We start from the raw sequence: 23,122 nt of genomic DNA on the forward strand, positions 1-23,122 counted from the left end.
GTCAAAATGGAATGAGGAGGTCTTATCTCTTTCGCACACGTGACCCCTAACCTGACCTCCCCCCTCCTTCTCCAGTCCCACCTCCCTCGCTTCATCCATTTGCCTACTTACTTCCATCCTTCCACGTCCCTTTTCATTCTTCCATCTCCAACCAGAAATATTTTATTTCCCCCTAAAAAAAGAAAAGGGGGGGTGAGGATATGAAAATCACTGGTGAAAAATCTGTCTTGGTGGAGGTTTTTCTTCTTCTTTAAGGCTGTGGAGAATTGACAAAGTGTTCCTTCACTCCTGCAGGGACACGATAATCCAGAACAAAAATGGAGGAGCCATCAGTGTGTGTGTGTGTGTGTGTGTGTGTGTGTGTGTGTGTGTGTGTGTGAGAGAGAGAGAGAGGGAGAGAGACAACAGGTCAGATGAGTGTGTGCAGCATGTTAGTTTGAATTCCAGCGTTCAGATGGTCACGTAGTTCAACACAGGAGGAATTAACAAACACGTTGACTGTATATGGGCCCTTCACCTGAGGCTGCAGGGTAACCATAGCAACCGGCCCTGCGCATGCCTTAATGACAGCACTGTAAATCAACGAGGTCATCTCCAGTACCACACACACTCACACACTCGCACACTTTTGCCACAGGTGTGAAACAACAGCTTCCACTTTGATAAAATGTGTCTCTGTTGCAGTTTTAAATGTGAAAATCTAAAAAAAAAAGAAAAAAGAAGACCCAGGAGCCGTTGTGCAATCGTGGCTGGAAATACGACAAGACTGAAAATAAGCAGCAGGGCTACGTCGGAAGTGAAACTTTATTTCATATTGATTCACTGTCAGCAGACAGAGCGGTGCGTTTCCACGTGGTCGCGTAGGAAGACGGCTCGCAAACGAATCATCAGAAGTGACAAAGATCCGACTGCATCGATGATGGCGGGAGATTATTGGCACAAAGCAAACATTCCTGAAATATTGAAAAAAGGTGTTCAAACCATGATTGGCAACTTCTGAATTAATGAATTATTATTCTATTACCAGTTTTGCAAAAAGCAGGTCCCTCTGTGTTTATAAATGTTTTACAGTAGATTAGATTTACAAATACTTCATCTGTGTGTGTGTGTGTGTGTGTGTGTGTGTGTGTATAATGAATTTAAGATGTAGACAGTTGATCACTTACTGATTTAATCTGAATTTAGTTTCCTTATAGCTAGTAAATAAGACAAAATTGATTGATCATTATTTTACAAAAACTGATGACAAGATGCATTTTAACGTCAGTAATCATAAGTGCCATGAATATTCATTGTTTTATTATGTGTAATTATGTAAATATTCTTAAACAAAAGTACAAGTTGTCAATTTATGAATTTTTATGCAAAACATAATTTGAGTTGGAGTCAGTAACTGGTCACTATTTAGAGCAACTCAGATGAAACTGAACATGATAACTACATACATGCAGCAGAGGAGCTGACACACATACATGTTCACCTCACACACACACAGACACACAGACACACAGACACACACACCGCCTCTGCGTGTGTGTGTGTGTGTGTGTGTCTGTGTGCACGCACCTGAGCCAGCCGTCCTACCAGAGCTCAGATAAGCAGTAATTAGACAGGAGGAGGGCAGCCATTAACCTGCTGCCTCCCACTGCACCTCCAGCCTCGGGCCTCCTCCTCTCACTGCTGGGCGGAGTCAGTCCACCGTGGTGGAGTCAGGGGCGGGGCCTGGATTCAGTCACTCCACCTGGGTCATGTCCTCGGTTCTGTTTCTGGGAATATGGTGGTGTGTGGGGAGAGTTTATCATGACTTTGATGTCACTCTCCATCAACATGCGCCGCATTCCAGGTATTATTGACATGCCTCTGTTGCCATGACGTCACGGGGCCTGCAGGCCACCCTGCGACGTAGGCTGACCTGCCTTTTACTGCAACAGTTACGACTGGTCATCGTTCCGTGTCCCGTTATGGTCTGAGCTCTTTCCAGCGTTCTATCAGTGCTTCTCAAACTCTGTTCCTCTGTTTCATCCGTCCTTGTTGGAGGACACAAACCAGTAGTTTGCTGGTATAACTGGTGCGACACGTCTACACCAGTGCAGAGGAGTCATTCTCCCAACAGCATGGGACACTTGTGTTGGTCCTTGGGGAGGATGAATGTGTCGTGACATAACTAATCTGAGTTTGAGGGCGTGGGGAAGAAGAGTGCTTCAAGCTGAGTCCAAAGAAGCTCAAACCCACGAAGCGGTGGAGGTCGTGTTCTTCGCGTTCTTTCGGGACAGTGACCAGTTCACGCTGGAGTCTGATACTGGCCCCAGCGTTTACAATAATATCAACACAGAGCAAATCAGATGTGGTTCATCAACCAGAAGCGCGTCCTCTATTTCTACCTCTTCCACCTCAAGAGTAAAGTGAGGAGAGAAAGTTTCCCCAGCCCTCCTGGTGGAGGTTCAGGGGCCGATGGGGCTCCTGCAGCAGGGGCTCCTGCAGCAGTGGCTCCTTCCTCTCTGGCTCATTGTCATGCCACTCAGTAATGGTTTTCTCAGAAGGACTTTGTTCCCGTCAGATGAATTCAACAAATTGTCAGATTGTTTGAACAGCAGCGGAGTTATCCATCCTCTGTGTGAATTATGAGTGAACACTGAAACTCAGTGGGAGTTTTTCCACTCTTTCCATTCTTCCCCTCCCAGTAAAACAAACATTTGAAGGCTTTGTGTTGCCTGTCTGTATTTTACCATTTCAAAACATTGTCGTCTTACGGGTGATCTAAACTATAATCACCTTGACATCCGTCAAGCTTCGGCATGAAACAATGCCGCCCGGCTGCTCAGAACTGAACATCAATAAGCTTAGAGGCACGCTGCCTTTCCCTGACGCCGATTTACACTTTAATGCAAATAGCCGGCTTTGTACTCTCCATATGAAAGGTGTTATTAAATCTTATTTTGCATTATTCTGGGGTTGGGGGGGATAAATCTATCAAAGGGTTCAGAATTCAATAACTTGTTTTTTTTTGTTGTTTTTATTTATTCAAAATTTTAATTAAGTTTTGATTCCAAATACGTTGGGGGGTAAATTGGCAGCTGGTGACAGGAGAGAGGAGGAAGAAATCCCTGTGAAGTTTCTCTCCTCCCATTTCCTCCCCGTCAAGAGCGCCGCGTCCGAGCAGCTCTTCCCTGCGTAACTCTGGGAGGACGGCCGGCGCAGGGGCTCGGGGTGGTGTAGAGTCAGCCAGGTGAGGGGGGAGCTAAGTAGTCCCACCCCTTCAGGTCTAGCAGGGTCAATCGCTTCTGAACCTGGTTAATCGTGTGCTACATTTATACCCCCCCACCCGCTTCAGGCCCTGGCCCCACCCAGGCTACTGTAGGAATTATTCATCCGCCCCGTGGCTGCACAGCTCTGCTGGATCAACAGTTTTAGCTTCATCAGCACGACCGCACAGGTGAGGTCGTGCTGATTGTTGTCGACCGGGGAGACGAAGCACCCGAGGAAGCACCCGCACCTTCATTTATATGCAAATCATCTGTGAAACCACACATCTCCAAATTTGGTCATTAAAGTTTCCATGAGAAACCTTAGAAATTTGGTCAAGTTTGTCCAGTTCACGGGAAGCAGATCTTTAGTGACTGAAATCAGGCACAAAAAAAATAAATAAATACAAATACAAATTTATTTGCACATTGTTATTTGTAAATTCAAAGATCCTGGTATTTATTGTTAATTATTATATTTATGAGATACTGAACTCTTGTTGATGACGAAGGAAAGTGTCTCCAATTATAGAGACGTTCCTTATGTCTACAGTTTTAAGATATTTACCAGCTGAGCGGTGATAAGTTTTCTATTATACTATCACTATGACTGTACTACCATTATCAAAACAAAAATGACATATTTGGTTTATTGTCTGAAAAGTTGAGATTTCAGAAATGCAAAACCAGACATCTGGAGTTTTTTTTCTTTTTCCTTTTTTTTTTTTTTAAGTTACCTCAAGTCCATAATGAAGTTATTAGAAAGTTGGAAAAGTTTTTACTTTCTAAAAAAAGTTGATTTACTGTGTTGGTCTGACCTCAAGGACATTTAAAGTCCATGTGTATGTGAAATTGTACTCTTGCGAATGCTGTTGGGACTCGATTCACCTCCAGCGTGTTTGAGTCGGCCCTAAACTGGTGCAGGCGTCCTGTGCGTGTGCACGGGTCATCATGGTGGGTGGAGGCCGAAAACGAAACGTTTCTGGACAGACGTGGAGAAACACATCCAGCTGTAAAAGGGTCCAATTTTCCTTTAACTGTCTTTTAATTCACGCAAGCCCACTTTTCAGTTCCGCTCAACTGGTGAACAAAGTCCAGGTGTAAGGGGGCACAGCACCACCTCCCATACCTCCATCAATAATTCTGGTCCTCCTCGGTTCTTCAGTCCTGGGACGTCAGCTCTCCAGAATAGTTCCGATCGAGCTGTATAAAAAGAACCCTCAGGAGTCGCACATCCACGCATTGTTGCTCATGAGTTAATGTTCGCTTTTCTGGTACGAGGCAATGTCCTGAGAGAATGACCTGGACGACGTGGAGCTGACTGACTGTACACGGGTGGAGTTTGCAGGGTGGGTGGGGGGCTTTGGTCTGAGTGGAGGTGTCAGATGTTGGCTGCGGTCTCTGAAAACAGCACTAAAAGCCTTGTGCTTTCAATTAAAACATCCATCACGGATTACTCACACAAAAACATACCTTCAGCCTGCTAAGAGTGGTGCCTGTTACTTACAAAGGGCTTACAAATCCCACCTCGCTGCCTCGGGCTATGGCATCTCTCTCTCTCTCTCTCTCTCTCTCTCTCACTCTCACACACACACACACACACTCTGCGCTCTTGTCTCGGCACTCCTTCCCCTCCTCTGTCACTGTCCTCCTCTTGTTCTGGCTTCACTTATGTATAAAATCAAAACGGAGGTGAGGAATGACCTGCTGAATGAAACAATAACCAGCGCGAGGTTATTTTTAACTTGATGAATGGCGGCAGACGATTGCTTGTCCCGGCCTCCGTGTGCAGGAATGTGGCGGTAGCTGCCGTCAGCCTGTCAGACAAGTTGGGAAACCAAAACCACTTCATGGACATTACTTTCACCTCTGACTCCCACAGGTCCCTCCACCTCCCATGGTGCTACCAGACAGACTGTTTAGAGCAGTAACCCAACCCCTGGCCAGTTGTAATAGCAGCCATGTTTTTTTTCTTCTTCTTCTGACAGCGCTAAGCTAACCTCTCAGCCTGGAGGACACCAATTTGAATAAACCCTATAACTCAGGTGAGGAGGAAGAGAGGAGGAATATGTCTTGCTTGAGACGAAGTGAGGAAGTAAGTGGTGTTGCTGAGTTCGCAGTAACCACATCCTCCGCACCGCCACCTCGCTCACCCGTGCCTCCCTTCTTCCTGTTTAGTGTATCATATTCATTTCCAGATAAATGTGCTCACAGGCTACTGTTGGACTTGGAGATATACTCCCCGACTCTGCTTTGAGCACAGACGACCGTCAATCTATTCTCCCTCCAAACCTCCCTCTCAGATCAGCCCGTGTTTACATAGCATTACCATATATTAAGCCTCGCATTTTCATGCATAGTGTCCCTGTCGCAATTCTGACAGCGAAAGAGAGGGGAGAAGCAACTAGAGGCCCAAAGGGACGGGAGCAGCCCCATTCCCTGCCATTGATATTCATTACAGTAGATCTACAGAGGCTGAATCTGCCTCCCGCCCCCTTGGGGACAGAAACACTTTATGTCCTTATCAGTGTTGGGAACAAGGATTTTCTCCTCAGCTAACAACAACACTGGCTGCAGCTACACTGGCTCTCCCTCTGCCTGCGTTTCTTTAGGCCTCGGCAGTTAGCGTCGCTCCGAAATGCGTTTAATCTCTGCGAACACAGCCCAGCTCGCTGTAGATAAGGTGAGGTTGGGCCGTCTGCAGATGACCCACACCTTCTGACATCCGCACACACCAGTATGTGCACGTCAGTATCCCCCACAGGTTCCGCGTGTACACACACACACACCCACACTCTCCACACAACGGTGCACATCTCGGAGCAACACCAATCTCACATGAATGACCTGAAACTCCCGCAAGCAAAAGCAATCACATGATGTGTTTGTAGGTGTATAAACCGTGGTTTGGTTCGCCAATATTGACCTTTGGAGAAAAATCTGATGTTAACTGACCAAAGTTGCTTCCAGCCAATATATTGTGAGGACGTGCTTTGAATCCAGTCTTGAGTTAAATGCATCAAGGGTGATGCTTCGCAGGAGTTGTCCCTCCAGGTAATTACAGAGTGAATCTCAAGTAAATTATGGAAATGCTGAAATAAAGGAATGAGGTGTCTTTCCATCAACTGGTGTGGAGCGAATAAACCAAGCCAAGCAATTTGTATTTTGGTCGGAAGGTGGCGGTATGGGCAAACATGAAGCATGGCTGTGAGAAATGGCTGAAGAAGAAAAGGTCGTCTCGGCCTCCACAAGGGAACAATCGGAGAGGTGCTGCATGCTGTCTAGAGATGAAAATCTGGGAAGATGCAAACGGCAAAAACAGCTGGGCAGTAAGTTAGAGATCCACTTCTCTAAAAAGGAGTTTCCATAATCCATTTTGTTCATTTACTCCTTCAAAAAAGGTGAAAAACTACCTCAAGCTAGCACAGAAACCCAAGTAGCTGCAACACAATAACCAGTCTTGGCGTCGTACTGGAAGTGGTCTTCATGGACCGCTAATCCAAGAGGTCCGTTCAGTTCTAAGCACATGCAGTTGTCTATGACACAGCCCCTGAGAGTTCCCGTGAACCGGATGGCTGAGAATACTCAGCGACGTATCCCCCGCATAGTGAAAGGCTCCTGTCCAGCTCTGGGGGTCCTAGATCAAGCAGTGTTTTACCCTGGTTTATGTTGTAGTTCACCTGGTTTTGTGAGATCGCCACGACGAGGTCAGGTCGGCGGTTCAGACCAGTTAGTGCCCTTAGAGGAGAAACTATACAGTTCCCGAGCAGCAGCGGTGGCTCGTGCAGGAGGTTAGCCTTGATGCTGCGATAGCACCAGCTCTGTCAGAAATGGAGAGTTTTTCTTGTCTTGAGGAAGAGCAAAAGGCGCAACTAAAGGCTTTGCTCCACGGTAAAGATATTTTCGCTCTGCCACAGACCGGCTTGGCCTCCTGCGTCAGATCTGATTGGTTGAAATTAACCCAACAACCAGTTCATCCAATTACCTGCCAAGTTTAGTTCAGCTTCTTAGTCCGGCTTCTCAGATGATGCTGTGAATCAAATCATCTGACTTGTCTGGTTATGTTCTTGTATCCTGTGGTTTATTAAAACGTCCTTTTAAAGGCTTTTCCACCCTGAACATGGTACAATTCTTGGTAGAAGAGGAATTCTTGTGGTGTGTTTGGCTTAAACACCTACCATGTAACTTCATGTGACCCATCATTATGTTAATCTGCGAAACAAAGGAAAAATTATCTCCCCAGTTGTAAACTGTAGATGGCAAATGTCAGCACAAAATCTTGGCCGCACGCAGCCTCATTTCAGGGTTTTATTGATGCAGATACATGACGACCTTCCAAGTTCTCCAGACTGCCAATAAAGATGATGGCTGCCATCGGGATAGTCAAAGTCAACATGATCTACAGCTTCATCTGGATTACGGTCCTGTTCTTTCTTGTTAATTTTGTTTCTTTGCGGTTCCTGTTATTTTCTTGACCGAGTTCTTTCATCAGTTTGAAGCTTAAAGGGCTCAAGCATAGAGAACTTCTCCAGATCAACATGAGGTTGCAGGGAAAGTTCAGTTTCAAGGGTTGTACCAACTACTCTCATCTCTGAACAACTTATAGATTCCAATAAACTCCTTGAACCTACTGCAGAATAAAAACTAGTTGCATGTTATACAATGGTTACAAAGTGGTCTGTATGGTCCTGAGATATGTAAACTGTAAAAATACTCCTAATAACGCTGCCTGACTTGACAAAAAGTGCGTGGAGGCGTACAGCAGGTGGCTGTTCACCTGCTCTTGACACCCACCGGGGAGTGTGCCTGCCGCTGGTTATCTGTCTGTGTATGTGTGTGTGGTTTATCAGTTAAGCCCCAAACAGGGAAAGTTCATCCTCTGTATAGATCATATCAGAGAGTGTTGACAGCAGCGAGTCTTGGGTAAGCTGCTGTGTGAGCATGTGACAAGCGCCGTGACTTGGCTTTGTGTTGTTCTCGACAGATTTCACAATTAATCACCGTTCTGGCTGGAGATTCTTCACATGCTGCAGAGACACACGGGCCTCCAGCGAGCGAACGGCTGAGTTGTGAAGTAAACCGACTTGTTGGGCTGGCAAGCCGTGGTCCACTTTAGTGTTCTGTATCTTCAGGATGTACGTCAGGATTGAGGGTTTCTGTTCAAACCCCTTCCTGACATGACCAGGTCTGAGCTGTAGCTGGTTTACTCGTCACTTCTGATGTCAAGATAATGTACAAGCACACGATTCAGAGAGTAGAGGGAAGGAGTTGACCACCTTTTTAGGCCATTCTGCAACTTTTACATCCGCCAGTGAGGTCATGTGATCGGTTAGGATCGCGACATACACAGGAAAAGCTTATTTGTGAGTTCAGTGCATCTATTTGTGAGTGCACCGTTTTAGGTGTCGCTCTCAGTCGTGACCTTGGTGTTCCAAACTTGAATATCTGACATGGACCTCACAGAGTTTGAAAGCTTTTCAGGAAATCAAATCACCTGTAATCGAGAAACGCGGGAGCATTTTTCGGTAATGATAGTTATTTGCTGCCGCAACATGATGGACATTTTCCGCAGCCATACATGAATCCATCCACCCACTCATCCATACCTGCAGGGGCCCTCCAGGAAACAAGGGACAGAGAGGGTATTTGTTTTAAGAGGAGGATCTCCACCTTTTTATTTGAAGTCCACACACAAGCCTTATTATCTGTCTTTGACAGCCACAAATTACTGCCGGCTCCCCAGCTCGCCGTCCACATCCACATGCATGACTGGACAGACACAAGCCCTCCTCTCTTTTTACCAGCCTCTCCTCTTCCTCCCTCTACCTGTTTTACTCAACTGACCCAGTGTGACATGCAGATTCTTCCTCTGGAGGTGGAGTTAAGAGTGGTTTAAGATAGATTACAATGTTTAGGGTTAGTTCAAACTTCCTTCTTTGGTTGAGAATAGGGATTAGATTAAGGTGAGAGTGAAGCCAGGCATGTAGTTGAGAGGGTTAATTCAGGATTAGGAGCTAGGAAATGAATATAGGCTCTTATAGTGATACAAACATTGTGTGTGTCTGTACGGGGTAACTCAACCCTGGTGAGGGCCCATCCTGGGCGGCCTTAATTGGCCCTAATGCCGGCCTCGCTCTGCACTGCTTTCATGGCCGTAATTAGGCTAATGGAGGGCGCCAGTGCCAGACTGTGAGCCAGACCAGGGGTCAGTAGCCAGCGGGCCAGTGGACTGCCGCCGTGCAGCCATGCGACAGTGAGAACAAGGAGGCTTTTGGAGGGCGAGCAGAGTCTGAATGGCCGGCGGTAATGGCCATAGTGACAGTCAGGCCGGTGAGGGACGCAGTCTGAAAGGGGAGTGAATGCCGCGGGGGGGTTGAAGTGCAGCCCGGTGATGACGGATGCGAGGCTAACGTGGCGTCTCCTTCCTTCGCATGAATCCTACGACAAGGTTTGGTTTACAGGAGCTTATCAACACTGTCGGGAAAATCCCACGTACAAGTACAGGGAAGCTGGAACGCCGGCTTGAAGGTCGCAGTGACTCGCTTCAGCCTAATTCCTGATGAAGCTGTTACACATTTTTCCTGTTTCTGTTGTCAGGTGACAGGTTGAGCAATACCGCTAGAATTCAGCCAAATGGCACTAAATATTAACCAGCTGTCACTTGCTGTGTATTTTTTGGGGTTTTTCCATGCTCCCTCCCTCACCAGTGGCCAGTCACCGCAGCTGACTGACAGCTACGGTCACCAATCAGTCAAAAGAGCTCAAACTCAAGGCGCCGTCAGCAGATTGTAGCTCTCTGCATTCGTCAGGACGTTATTTCTACCTGCTTCCTTGTTCTTCCTGGTTCCTTCTTCCTCCCTCATCCCGCTCCAGCGCAACACGTATTGTTGCCTATCCGGCGCTGCATGTGACTACAGACATTTTTCTGTGTCTGCGCGCAAGCACCAATAATTAAATGGCAGAAACATGCACACGCAGCCAAAGTGTTTTGTAATCTAAGAGGCTTAACACAGCAAGGCTTCAACACTGCAACACCACCGCGATGCCTCAGTCCGCCACCACCCAGATTTCATTTCAAGGGTTTCTGCTTAAAGTCTTACTTACTTAAGGAGGAAAAATGTCTACACTGCATATTTACCCCATCAGACGTCCCTCATCTTCATCTCCCTCCCTCTCTCCCCCTCTCCTCCATTTTTTTTTTCATGGTCAGATGACGACAATATCCAATTTCAATTAGCTTATCTCCGCCACCTCCCTGTAATGGCTCTTGTATTGTGTTATCACCTTTATTGGCTCACCTGCCTATCGCTGTGGAGACGGGATTTGATTGGTAGCAGGTGGGTCGAGGGTGTGTGTGTGTGTGTGTGTGGGGGGGGGGTGTTTGAGGGGTGTCATGGACGGATGTGTGCATGAACCACCTGAAGCTATGGAGAGATAAGGTAATATTACCAGGGATGATCATTTTCATTGATACTATTATTGAGGTTGTGTCACGTGTGCGCTTGTGCGTCACCGGAAGTTATCATCTCTGACATGGGAGCGACAACACAGAATCACTTCCAGAGTATCGACGTTGTCCCCAAAAAAGGGGACTTTAATCTCTAACATCAGTGTCTTCACTTTGATCTCAGGTTTTGGACTTCAAACTCCAATTTCTGTCTCTTGCTTCCAACTGAAATCTCAGGCTTTTTAATCCCGTTGTTCTGACTTTGATCTCGGTGTGCTGACATAAAACTGTGGCTTTGATCTGAGGGTGGTTTCGGGGGCAGGGCCGTGGTTTGTGAGCTCGATCTCGATCCTCATGCCTGTCATTTCACACCCTCATGGTAACGTCAAGCAACGCTGTCTCCCTGCCCACTTCTCATTTCTCTCCTTTCATCTTTGCTTCTGGGTCACTGCGTTGTGGGACCTGCTAGTCTTGCTCTCAAAACCCAAAAGGTCTGAACCTTATTGGGTTTTTTTTTTTAGGTTTGAGAAATTTGGAACCCAGTTTTTACCAACAATCAACCTGGGGGGAGGTTGATCTTGGTTCCGATGTAGATTCTGGATCAACCTAAGGGAAAAAAAAAGTGACCACATGAACATTCACGTGGAAGCGCCGTCATGTCATGTTGTCATGCTGATGTGAGGTGGTGAGATGAGGTAACGTGCGGAGCCACAGGGCTTCCATGTCACGTTTTCCACACGGCAGGACTCAGGAATGTAAAGCATGCTTCCCTCTTTCTCTTTGATCACCTAAATTAACCACCTTGGGATTTCTTACCGTTTTTTCCTCAATGATGATTGGCACTGGACCGAGGGATGAGACTGTTACAATGGCAAATACTGAATTATGTCCAGCGTAGTTCCAAATTCGGATGAATTATTGCTTTTTTTGTGTGTGGTGAAAGCATCATTTATCATTCTGATATTGAATTTCACAAATGCAGAGAAACACAGACGAGGGAACAAGTGGTTGGAACGCAAGGAAGGAAGCCCAGAGACGACGTCAAAAACGAGGCTGGGAAAAGAAGGGGGGAAAAAAGGAGAAGCAACAGAGGAGGCGACAGAATGCTTCCTTGTGTCTTCTGGCGGTTTAGCTTTTGTTTGAAATGAAAATTCAGAGTGTTTGAGGGATTACAGTGGATTGGCAGGCCCATGGGAGCCAAGCAGTTATCTGTACACCCGTAATATGGAGTATGGTAATCATTGCTGTGTGTGTGTGTGTGTGTGTGTGTGTGTGCGCACGCGTGCAGAGAGAAGTGTGTGTGTGTGTGTCTTCTATTATGGACTGATGAGTGGCAATTCAAACAAACATAATGTGACCATGAAAACAAAAAAAGACATTTTCATTCTGACCACATCTTCTTCACCTCCACCGCAAGGGAATGAAATTCCTCCGAATCTGATTCCTTCCCAATCTTAAATTTTATTCTCTGCTCTCACCGGTCAATACCCCCCCCCCCCCCTCACACACACACACACACACTACCACCATCCTTCATACATTCACTGCTTCATTTCTTCATCCTCCCTTCATCCCTGCCACTGGGCCAGAAAAACCACCGTCACGCTTCATTGGTCTTGAGAGGCGGTAATTTTAGGTTTGTGTCCGACTTCAGATTAATGCCGGTATTTTGACTAGTGCTAGTTTAGAAGCAGGGGAGTGTCGGGCTGAGTGTGTGTGTGTGTGTGTGTGTGTGTGTGTGTTTTAAGGGCGTCGCTCCCTTCCGTTGACTGCTCCCTCACCTTGTCCATTAGGGGGGTCAGTGGGAGGTAATGTTGTGGTTGAAACATACCTGTAGGGCTGACCTGGGTACGAACATAAACACCTGACATTCCTACACTCTCTCTCTCTCTCTCTCTCTCTCTCTCTAAATCCCTTTGAATTCAACTGTTTTTCCATTTCATTTATTTTACAGGAATTAAATGTGGTTTTTCATTTAGTTAAAATCTGACCTCTTTTTTTTTTTTTTTTTGCCAAAACATTCAAGTGCATCAGAAGTGATGCTGAGTCTGAGATCCTTTTTTTTTTTCCTGTTAAAACCAGAAAATGTTGAGACAATAGAAGTAATAAAGGCATACACACCTCTATGTAGCCTGATAAGAGTGAGGGTTCAAGTTTTTTTTAGTTTTATTTCTCATTTTTATTGAGTTGCACAGTCACTGCCAGCTTATTGAAAACTTGTAATTTCTGGAGTGGACTAAGATGAATAAATCCTGCGAAATATTTTAACCGCTAAGAAGCTTTTAAAGACATTTCACCTGACGTTGTGTTTGGTTTCGTGACGTTTCGCCTGTAAAGACTTCCACCGCACAGACGTGGCCAAACCTTCAGCACCAAAACAACCAGCTGAAATAAAAAAAGAGTCTGGAAGAGGAAGAAGGGATGACGCGAGTCATTCTCCCATGTAGGTGACTTTCCCAATAAAACACAAGAATTACCACACAAAAAAAAGCTCTTTTAAAATGTAAGGAATGCAAAAAGTAAAATAATGATGATGATGAAGCCTGGTGGAGCAGGTGAGAGGCGGAGCTCTGTGGTTTCCAGTGTAGTTTTAGAGGATGCCAGTGTTGCAGCACACCTAACGTGACTGGATAGGATGTTCCAGCTGCTCCCAGCATAAAAGCTGAAGGCACTTTCACCAATTTTTGTGGAGACCCGAGGAATAACCAGTCGGCCTGTTCCAGATGACCTGAGGGGGGTCTGGCTGGTTCATAAGCATGTCAGAGAGATATTGGGGTGCCACACCATGTAGAGTCTAAAAATGAGCGTTACATTTTAAAAATCAATTCTAAAATTTCCTGGAAGCCAGCGTATCGACCTCACCACAGGTGTTACATGCTCATATTTCCTCTAAAACTCCAGCAGCTGCACTGGTGAGGAGCTGCAGTCGATCAAGATTCATGCTCTCTCTCATGCAAAAACACACACATAAAGTCAGACAGAGTCTTCAGTGTAATAGCAGAAGCAATATCTCCTCCAGAATTAGTTCATCCACCATATCCGCCGATGCATTGTCATCTAATACTGTTCCAATTTGCCGGCGAGTCGTGTTCAGCTCACTCTCTTCGCCATTTCAGGTCCTGTTGGAGTTGTAAAAATGGCCTGTAAAGCTCCAGGACCCGGCTCCTGTGCTCCTCCACCAAGGTAACAGCCTCAGTATTTGTGTCTAAACACTTCATCCCACAACACACGATAGTATTCGTCTCCAGTTTAGCCGCTTTAATGTTGTGTGCAGACAACAAACTTTAGCTTCCACCTGTGCTGTTGTTGCATAAATACAAGTGTCAGGCCGAAATCCACGCAGAGTATTACAGTTTGTGTGTCCTGTTTCCCGTTTGTGTCTGTCAACACGGCCACGGCCGTTAGTCTCTGCATCGATGCCACGATAAGTCCTACTTTTGAAATGAAGCAAATTTGGACGCGGATCGATCTTCTCACACGCAGATGCTCTGGACTGGAGTTCCTTGTGATTTGATTTCATTGGAAATGCAGGAATTGTTCCCTTTTGTGAGGTTTGATCCGGTGGAACCCCGGAGAGTTCGACTGATTTATTATATTCAACAACAAAAGAGAAAAAAACGGACAAAAAAAACCCAAACAAATGAAATGACGCAGTGCCTATTTCTGATAGGTCAATCTATCGATTCAAAAGTCGCAATTCTAGTTGAGGAACTTCACACATTGTAGGTCAATAAGCACTTTAAAGACATTCACAGCTTTTTAAAAGTGTCATTTATGTAAAGTTTCTCTTGACGCTTCACCCGAGGTGATGGAAGCGGTTCATGACTCACTTACCAGGGCGACTTGATGACATGCTAACGTGAGGCTGCCGTGTCAGTAGAACCGGTTGGGCTGTGTCCTGAGTGTTTCCTGATCAGCCACCTGACGCATCTGCTGCAGGACAGTTAACGGGGTGCTGTGGCTCCCTGCTGGAGGTGGGCGGCGAGACAAGGAGGAAGGAGAGACTCTTGCTGTAACAAAATGAGTCAATGATCAACTTGAGCGTACAAGTACTGCAACAATATACTGGATTTCCTCTGATGGGGCTGTGGCATCCAGGGGCGACTTAGCTTCTGTTGCCGTGCATCAGATGAACTTGCATCCTGTCTGATGGTGTTGAGAGCAGGCCACCGGGTCAGAGGTCAGCTAATAAAGACTGTAAATGATTAAAGAGTCAGGAGAAACAGGAGCCACTCACCTGAGTCCCCCCCCCCCCCCCCCCCCCCACACACACACACACACGCTCAAGTATTTGATGTATGGCAGGAATGTGTGAATGCTCTCTGCTGACCAGGAGTAAATCCTCAGAGAGCCAAAGAAAGGAGGCTGGATTAAAGCTGACGTTGAGTGTAATTTGCTGATTACGGGGCTTGTTTTCTGATTTTTGGAGACAGGGTTGGCCTGCAGAGCACCTGTGTGGGCCGGGCCTTTGATTACACACAACACTCCTGCACACGACAGCCTTCAACTATGAGACCGTTACGGGTTTTAATTCTCATCGAACAATAATGCCTCTATCAGTTAAATAGGCTGATGTAAAGCAAAGGGCGAGTCCAAAACCTTACACTCATTTTTTATTCACAATGTTTCAAATTTCTGAAGCCAACAGAGTGATAGTTGTTCTTAAAATACATAAAGTGTTTGATCCCAGGTCACGTGGGAATGAATGTCATCACCACGATGTTGAGGAAACGGTGGCGGCCGCAAATGTTGTTATGAAAGTGATGTGAGAACATTGACTGGAATGTGTGTGACAGGAAGTTTTAAATTTGTTCCCAGAGTCATAAAAGCAGAACGCTTTCTTGGAGATCTTTGGAACGTGTAGCTGATGTCAGCTGATGTTGAGGGAACACTCCCTGCTAGCTGGGGGCTAATCTTAGACAAGCAAACTACTTATTTAACCGCTAGCTTGATCAGTTAGCCTAGGAACTGCAGTGCAGCACAAGATATCGCATCAATTGGGAAACTGAAACCAGAGGTCGACCACGCCGATAGCTGGTGTCTTTTGATGAGCAACACCTGCAGGCGCATCTGGGGGCAGCCTGTTTTGCAGGCCCGTGTCCTGAAGCTAGCAAGCTAGCATATCTTTCTATTGTTTTCACATGCAAGCAGAGTGACAAGATGATGAGAGAGAGAAAGCTGGCCAGAGATGTTAGCATCGCACAGCATCTCTGAACAGCTGCATCCATCATTGACAAACCCAAATCCATCGACCTCTGATTTGTACTTTATTTATGTGGTATTCTTCAACTGAATCCTGCATTTCTTTTGCTGCTCATTGAGCAGCGGCTAAAAGGATTTATTCAAATCAAAGTTTTCAAATTTGTCATGTGACCAAATTCAGGTGTGTGCCACTAAACTGCAGCTTTTGTGGCTTGTAGTTTTATTGCAGGGGTGCGGTGTTTCGTGTGTAGGCATGTGTGAACACGGGCCTCCCTCCCGACTCTCCTCCTGGTCATTCGATGTGTGTCAGTGAACAGAGAGCTGATCAAAGCGTGTGTGTGTGTGTGTGTGTGTGTGTGTCGGTGGGCCGGACGGCTGTGGAACTGTCTCTAATTGGCTAGGGGGGGAAGCTTGTAATGAAAGGCTATTAGCCCGTCCAGGAACCTTGAAGCAGCCAGGCGCACACCAGCAGAAATTGCTTTTTTTGGGTAAATGGACAGTTTTCTCTTTTGCTTTTGTCTTTCCCTCTCGGAATGAACCCCAACGTGAGAAACCGCTTTCTCCAGTTTGTCTTTTTTGATTTAACCACTCCAAAAACAGAAAAAAAAAGCCAAGCTGAAGAGGCAGGTGCATGGACTTGACCCTGTGGTGTTTTTGTTTTTTTACACCATCACGGAAGAAGGGAGGGAGATGAAGGTCACCTACCTCGCGCTGCCTTTGTCGCTTGTCCAGGAAAAGACAGAAATCCCTGCAGAGCTCCTCTTCATCCTCCTCCTTGCTACGTCTTTTGTTCTCCACTCTGGAGTTATATATCATGTACACGATGCATGAAGTTCACCTTGTCACACAGAAACCCAACACAACCCTGCAGCCGTCGGTCATCGTGTGTGTGTGTGTGCGTGCGTGCTGGGTTTGCCCGATTATGGAATGCATAATAGAGCTCAGGTGTGAGGCAAAGCTGTCATCACCCACATTGGAGAGATTGCACATGACCCTTTTGATTCTTTATTTTACACTTACCTTTTTCCTCTTCGTCTCTCCCCCCTCGCTTTGAGCGCGTCTACATGCATGTAATCTGTGTTGATAGAAAGCTCCAGAGATCTTCACGCCAACCCCCCTCCCGACGAGGAGCCCCCTCTGCCAGGCTTCGCCCAGGGTTAACCTGACGCTCAGTGCCCCTGCCATCCACACACTCACTCTCATCTCCATTCAAAACTGGCCGGAATTCTTTTTCACACCATATTCTCACTCATCCTTCCTTATTTCTTTTTGTCATTTTTTAATCTGAAAGTCTTCCTCTGGTAGATTTAGGAGACATAAGGATGAAAGAGTTTGCCTGCGAGTCAGAAAGTGCACAGATTTTAAAGCCGTGATTGAATTCAGCGGGAGTTATAGACAAAAAAGGGAGGGGGGGCATAATTCATAGTCATGATGCTGGTTCATTTCCATCACTGCAGCTGCAATCAGCGTTCAAACTGCTCTGCTATTGATTACATTAGTCTGAATATTTTATGGCAGTTCTCAGAGAATCAAAATCAACATTTCTTTGAGAGATGACATTCACAAATCCATCACGTAGCTAATTTTCGTGTAGCTAATGTAACGTTAGCCTTCTGCCTCGCGAACGTAACCAGACAGTCATTGCTGTCATGCTGGTGAAATATTGACCTCCTCATCTTTATTCTATGTTTGTGCTTCCCACTTTTCCTTTTTCTTCTTCTTCTTCTTGCTATTGGCAGAAGCAGAGCAGATCTGCGGAATCAAGCGTTCCTGAAGCGCGGTATAAGCTACGATTGTTGGCCGTCTCAAGCAAAAACGTGATTGATGGCGGCTTCAAGATGGTGCTCTTATGAGAGCGGTTGAGCGGTGGTCATTAGCTTGGTCTTGCAACCACAAACATCCTGATGGTGTCAGGAAACATCTTATGACAAATAACCAGCTGATAGGAATGTGGTGTGAAACAACGCAGCGATTACTCTGGCACGCGAACATCACTTTGGGTTTCTTTGCCAAATTAGCCACTAAACTTGGCATCGTTGCTCGTGTCCTGATTTTCTATTCTTTCCCCCTTCTGTAGGACTTTACCACATTACTGGACATCTTTGATATGATGCCGCGTTAGCGCGGACGTCCCCTGTAGTGTTTAGTCCCACACACTCACACAGACAAGGATTTAAGAGGAATTAAATAAGAAAAACGTTACAGATCTGCATGAAGAGGCATAAACATTGAGTGCAAATGATAGCTAAGTAACGGCTTTACACCTAACAGATTTATAATTGACTCCCTAGCCCGTGCTAACCGTGTACTCCCTGAGAACACACACACACACACACACACACACACACACACACACACACACACACACACACACACACGTGACGGAAGTACAGTGAGACACTGCACAAACAAGCCAACAATGACAGCAGTGATTCTCCTTCAGAAATCTAGCCACCGAGGCCCGGCTTTCACATGGAAATATGTTTGCGTGTCATCCTGCCACACAAAGGGGGGGGGGGGGGGTAGGAGGGAGGGAGGGAGGGAGGTGAGGGGAGGGGGATGTGTGTGGGAGCGGGGGTCCGACCAGTGATTACCTCTTAAATACATATAGATGCGGCCCTTTGAATGGAAGCCTATTGAGCGGGAGATTGGGTTAAATTAGATGTTAATCATTTCCGTTCTCCTGTTGGTGAACCGATAAGAGCTTCAGGACCACCCCTCCACATGAGATACGCTCGGAAAAACACACACACACACACACACACACACACACACACACACACCTCATGCCTTTTTCTAATGGTAATGCAGGGAGTGTGTCTACCCATTTAGATTTTTGACTCACTCTCTCTGTCCCTTAGAGAAACGCCGATCGTTCACTCACTGCATTTAATAACAAAGAGGAAGAGGGAGATAAGTTGTGCGGCTCAGGCTGAAAGCAGCCTAGACGCACATTTACTTTTTTTCAGCGGGGTTGAAATAGCCCGAGTTAAAGCCGAAAAGGGGGGAGAGAGGGAAGAGGCTGGGGGGGGGGGGGGGGTGGAAAAAAATCAACTCCCTCTCTTTCAAAAAGGAGAAAATAAGACGGCGGTGAAAAGTGTTGTATGAAATCCTTCAACTTCTGAAAGAGTGGCGGACAGAGATGATTGTGCGCTGGGATCCTGTTGCCTCATTCAAGGCACAATCGAGAGCTTTTGCCCGAGAGATGACATATTTATGTATCAGGACGAATACGCATAATCTAAGTATATTGTGTGGCGTTCAGCTGAATATAAAATCATTGTACGAGTCTCCAAATATGGGTGTGGCCCACCGGAGTCGATATGGATGTGGGATTATAGCACGTCATTACAAGACTGAGATGAACTCCAAGTGTTCTGTATGACAATCGCTCCTCTGTTGCTAATATGGGAATATGACTTTTTTTTTTTTTTTTTTACAAACTGTAGAATATTTTATTTTGCAAAAGGAAAGGTCTAATGATGAAAGCCAACCCCCCCCCCCCCCCCCCCACACACACACACCCCACCAAAAAGCAAAAAGAGAAAAAAAGAGGACTGGAAGTTCCACTACACGGAGGAGTTTTAGCCTAGACAGCATTTGTGTGGTGGGAGAGACACAGACTTGAAAGGCTTTGATGGTCTTTCAAGGCGACTGTTGCAACACGCTGCACCGCCTGAACGTGGAACCACAGACGAGGTGTGAAAACGCAGGTGCAGGGCAGGAGTCAACGAACCGAGCACCCCCTCACCGCTGCTGCTCCACGTCTGTTTTACCATCAATAAACACGTCTGAAACACGAGTGTCGCCGCTGTCAACAAACGCGACGGTTACGCCAAGAGGACAGTCGCGCCGGTTCAGTTGCAAAGTTGCGTTACAGCACTGAAGCTCAGTGGTGCTCCTCAAATCTGCAACACCTTAAAAAACAGATCCCAAAAAAAAAGAAAAATTAAAAAGCAGCATATCACCAGTTTGAGGAGGGTCTGACTGGCCTGACAGCAGTCATGTGGGTGGACCCAGCTGGAACCCTCCAGAGTGAACACTCAGCTTTGGAAAATTTTAATAAAGTGAATAATTAAAAGTAAAAACCTTCAACTCCTTAAGATATGGTTTGAATCTTTGGAAGAGAAATCTCCAACATGTTCCTCCTGGTGCAGTATTTTTGTTTTGTCCCTCACGTTATTTAATATTGTGTTGCTTCGTACTTTATCGTCTTCTTGGCAACAACTTTTGCTTTCTTCTGCAATATTTTGTTATTCCTGTGTCAATTTCTCTCAAGCTCCCGCGCCACTGCGTTCCCTCACAGTACACATCTACTGTGATATATATATATATGTGTATATGTATGTGTGTGTGTGTGTGTGTGTATATATATATATATATGTATATATATATATGTACTATATGTTCCCTCGTTAAAGCTTCATCCATTTCCTTGCTGTAACTTTTGTGTCCTTTGCTGAATATTGTTATATTCTATTTTACTTTTCCTATTAAATACCTCAGCATTCCCATCATGCAACGCTGCCATTTCATCTTATCCCAGAACAGAAAAAAAAATTACTTGTTGTGAGTGCAAAATTTATTGCCAAGGAATTGAAAAAGGCAATGAATTCAAATCTCGACGCTGCCCCTTTTGTTGGGCTGCGTCGTAACTTGTGATACTTTAGCGGATGAAAGTTCCATCAGAGGACAGGGAGACAGGCCGCGCGCGCTCTGCTCGCCGTCCTGTTACTCTCCTTCACCGCGGGTTTTATTTTGAAGAAACCACACTCGTGCTGTGAGACGGTGAGCAATCTTGTTTTTTCACAATTACACAGGTATCACCACTAATTTGACAATGATGCATCGCCGCGCAGCGCTCCTTTAATATCTACCACCGTGTGTGTGTGTGTGTGTGTGAGAGTGTGTGTGAGTGTGTGTTTTCCAGCAGCTCTTTCTATGACTTCATGCACTGCAGTTTGACTGTTTCAGGTCAGAGGAAAAGAGATAAGAGGGAGTGATTTTTCTTACCTTGATCACCCCGCCACCGCCGCCGCCGCCGCCGCCGCCTCCACCATCTCTCAGTCAGGCAGAGTGACAGGCCTCCAGTGTAAGCCTTTATTTACATTAGCCGTAATACTACAGGTGATCAAAACAACATGGTCGTCTCCCACGATTAGCTCGCTAAACGCTAGATGTGTTATGACAAGTTGACTCCCACTTCCAGCAACACACACACACACACACACACACACACACACACACTTATCCTCTATCTCAGAGCAGGCCGATGCGTCATCTAGAAATATACGTCTGCGTGTCGTTGTGGGCATTTGAATATAATCTAGCATCTGTGAGTACATTTTACTGCAGTTCTTGCGAGAGAAAATGCCTGATGTACACAAGCTGGTTTCATGAGTCACATCTCATGAGCTGTCGCCTGTGAGCGCGTCCAAAACCAATCTTTTATTTGTCTGATGTCGGAAAAACAGTATTGATCAGCGTTTCATATCTATCTTTAACCAATAAGGGGGAAATGTTTCCCTCAGAAAAAATACAAGAAATAATGAGAGAAATTAAAAGAAGCCAATGAAAGGAGACACTTCTGAAGCTCACATGACAAGATACCGAATTTCAATTTGAGTTTGCGGAGGCGTGGAGGAGAAAGGCGGTGTTGTGAGCCTTTGATACCCTGCCGAACTGAGTCGTTCCCCAGCTGTGCAGGCTAATTTGTTCCCTGGGCCCTATCTCTCCCCCTCCCAGTCTCCGTTTAACATTATTAATCAAATTACACCCACTAAACTTTCTTTTTCTTCTGTTATTGAAATTGTCTTCCTTTTTTTTTCCTTCTTACTTTCTTCTTGAACATTTCTTGTCTCCTTGTGTTCTTCTCGCCGCCGCCGCCGCTGTAGAGAATAAGCAGACGACTTGTCATTCAGAAACAGTGGCATCAGGTTAATGATTTAATTTTTTCAATTAAGATAAAGAAACACTCTCCCTCCTGACCTGCAGGGCACCACTGAACATCAAAGCACCTCTGCTCTTAATTGTTTTTGTACTCAAGAATACAATTTCAAAAGTGTGTGTTTGGAGTCGCACGTGTGTGTTGGTGTGGTTTGCAGCCTTCTCCACCCAACGGTGGCCCGATCGCTGGAGTCCTCCCATCCCCACCCCGCTATTAGACCATGATATGCCACTTACACCACTGCTCCCAGCTCCGGCTTCCGTACAGGAGTTTGCAGTTCAAAGTTAAAACCTTTATGTTCAATTAAAAACAACCTTATTAAAACCATTTACAAGCTGGCGCACACACACGGGGGGTATCTCTTGCCCTGTGCGCTCAGCTTTGTCTTTAGCGCCTCCAAGTTGAAGGCCACTTTCCGGTATGAAATTACCTTTTTGCCAGATGAAAGTCATTAGCAGAAGTATTTGAATATGCTAATTCTGGACAGATTAAAAGCTGCTGATGAGTGTGGATGAAGTGCAGGGAGGGAATGCACGCAAGAGTATTGGATTTTTTTAACTTTCCTTTTTTGCTTCTGTTCATGGTTCAGGAGGTCTTGGGGAAAAAAAAAAAAACTGGGAACGTCACAGAATTTGACAAGAGCCATTTACAGGCCTGGGAATGTTTCTGACAAACAAATGAAGGAAAATAGGTTGATACTGATTGACATAAATTCACATTCCCGTCCAATCAAATCTCAAAACCTGTCATTAATGTGCTCAGACGTTTTTATGTGGATTTTTGTTTATATTTTTAAGTATTTATGGTGGTGGGGATGTTTGTCAAAGGTGTAGAAAAGTCATGGAAACGGGGAGATTTTACAACCCAGTTCCATGAACGTGATTCCATAATTTCAGCTGACTGATTTATTTATAGCCCTCAGTTTATCATTGGTAGGTTTAGGTAGATTTCTCTGTATCCTCACACGTCAACAGGTGTTTTCGGAGTTTCCACTGTCATGAAAATTTTCCTCGAAGTTGTAGAAAATCCTAGAACTCCCCCGGCGTAAACGTGAACGAACCCTGTTAAGTTTTACGTTTGCTGGGCTACAAATTTCAAGACATTCAAGTGTCAATTAAATCCCAAATGACAGTAATCATCAAAGCTGAAGTAACACATTTATTTTCATTAATTATGTTCGCTTAATTTATAAACATGCTGGAATATTAATGCCGTTGATTGACCATCGACCCCCCGCCCCGGGTGGGCTTAGTTTGTAAATGGAAAGCTGTTAGTGACCAGTGG

At 45.6% G+C, this 23,122-nt stretch overlaps 1 long non-coding RNA gene across 1 annotated transcript in view; it reads left to right on the forward strand.

Annotated features, from left to right (window-relative positions):
• The window catches only part of LOC147262645 (uncharacterized), a 37,555-nt gene extending 22,917 nt beyond the window's left edge, over positions 1-14,638 (forward strand). Inside the window, exons 2-3 of the long non-coding RNA XR_015112570.1 lie at positions 13,806-13,872; positions 14,495-14,638. This is a non-coding gene — a long non-coding RNA (uncharacterized LOC147262645). The remainder of the gene's footprint in view (positions 1-13,805; positions 13,873-14,494) is intronic.
• The last annotated feature ends 8,484 nt before the right edge of the window (positions 14,639-23,122 follow it).

This window comes from Aulostomus chinensis, chromosome 4 (assembly GCF_037954235.1).
Source record: "Aulostomus chinensis isolate RoL2024-O1b breed Wild chromosome 4, RoL_Achi_v1.0, whole genome shotgun sequence".
In the NCBI taxonomy this organism is placed as follows: Eukaryota; Metazoa; Chordata; class Actinopteri; order Syngnathiformes; family Aulostomidae; genus Aulostomus; species Aulostomus chinensis.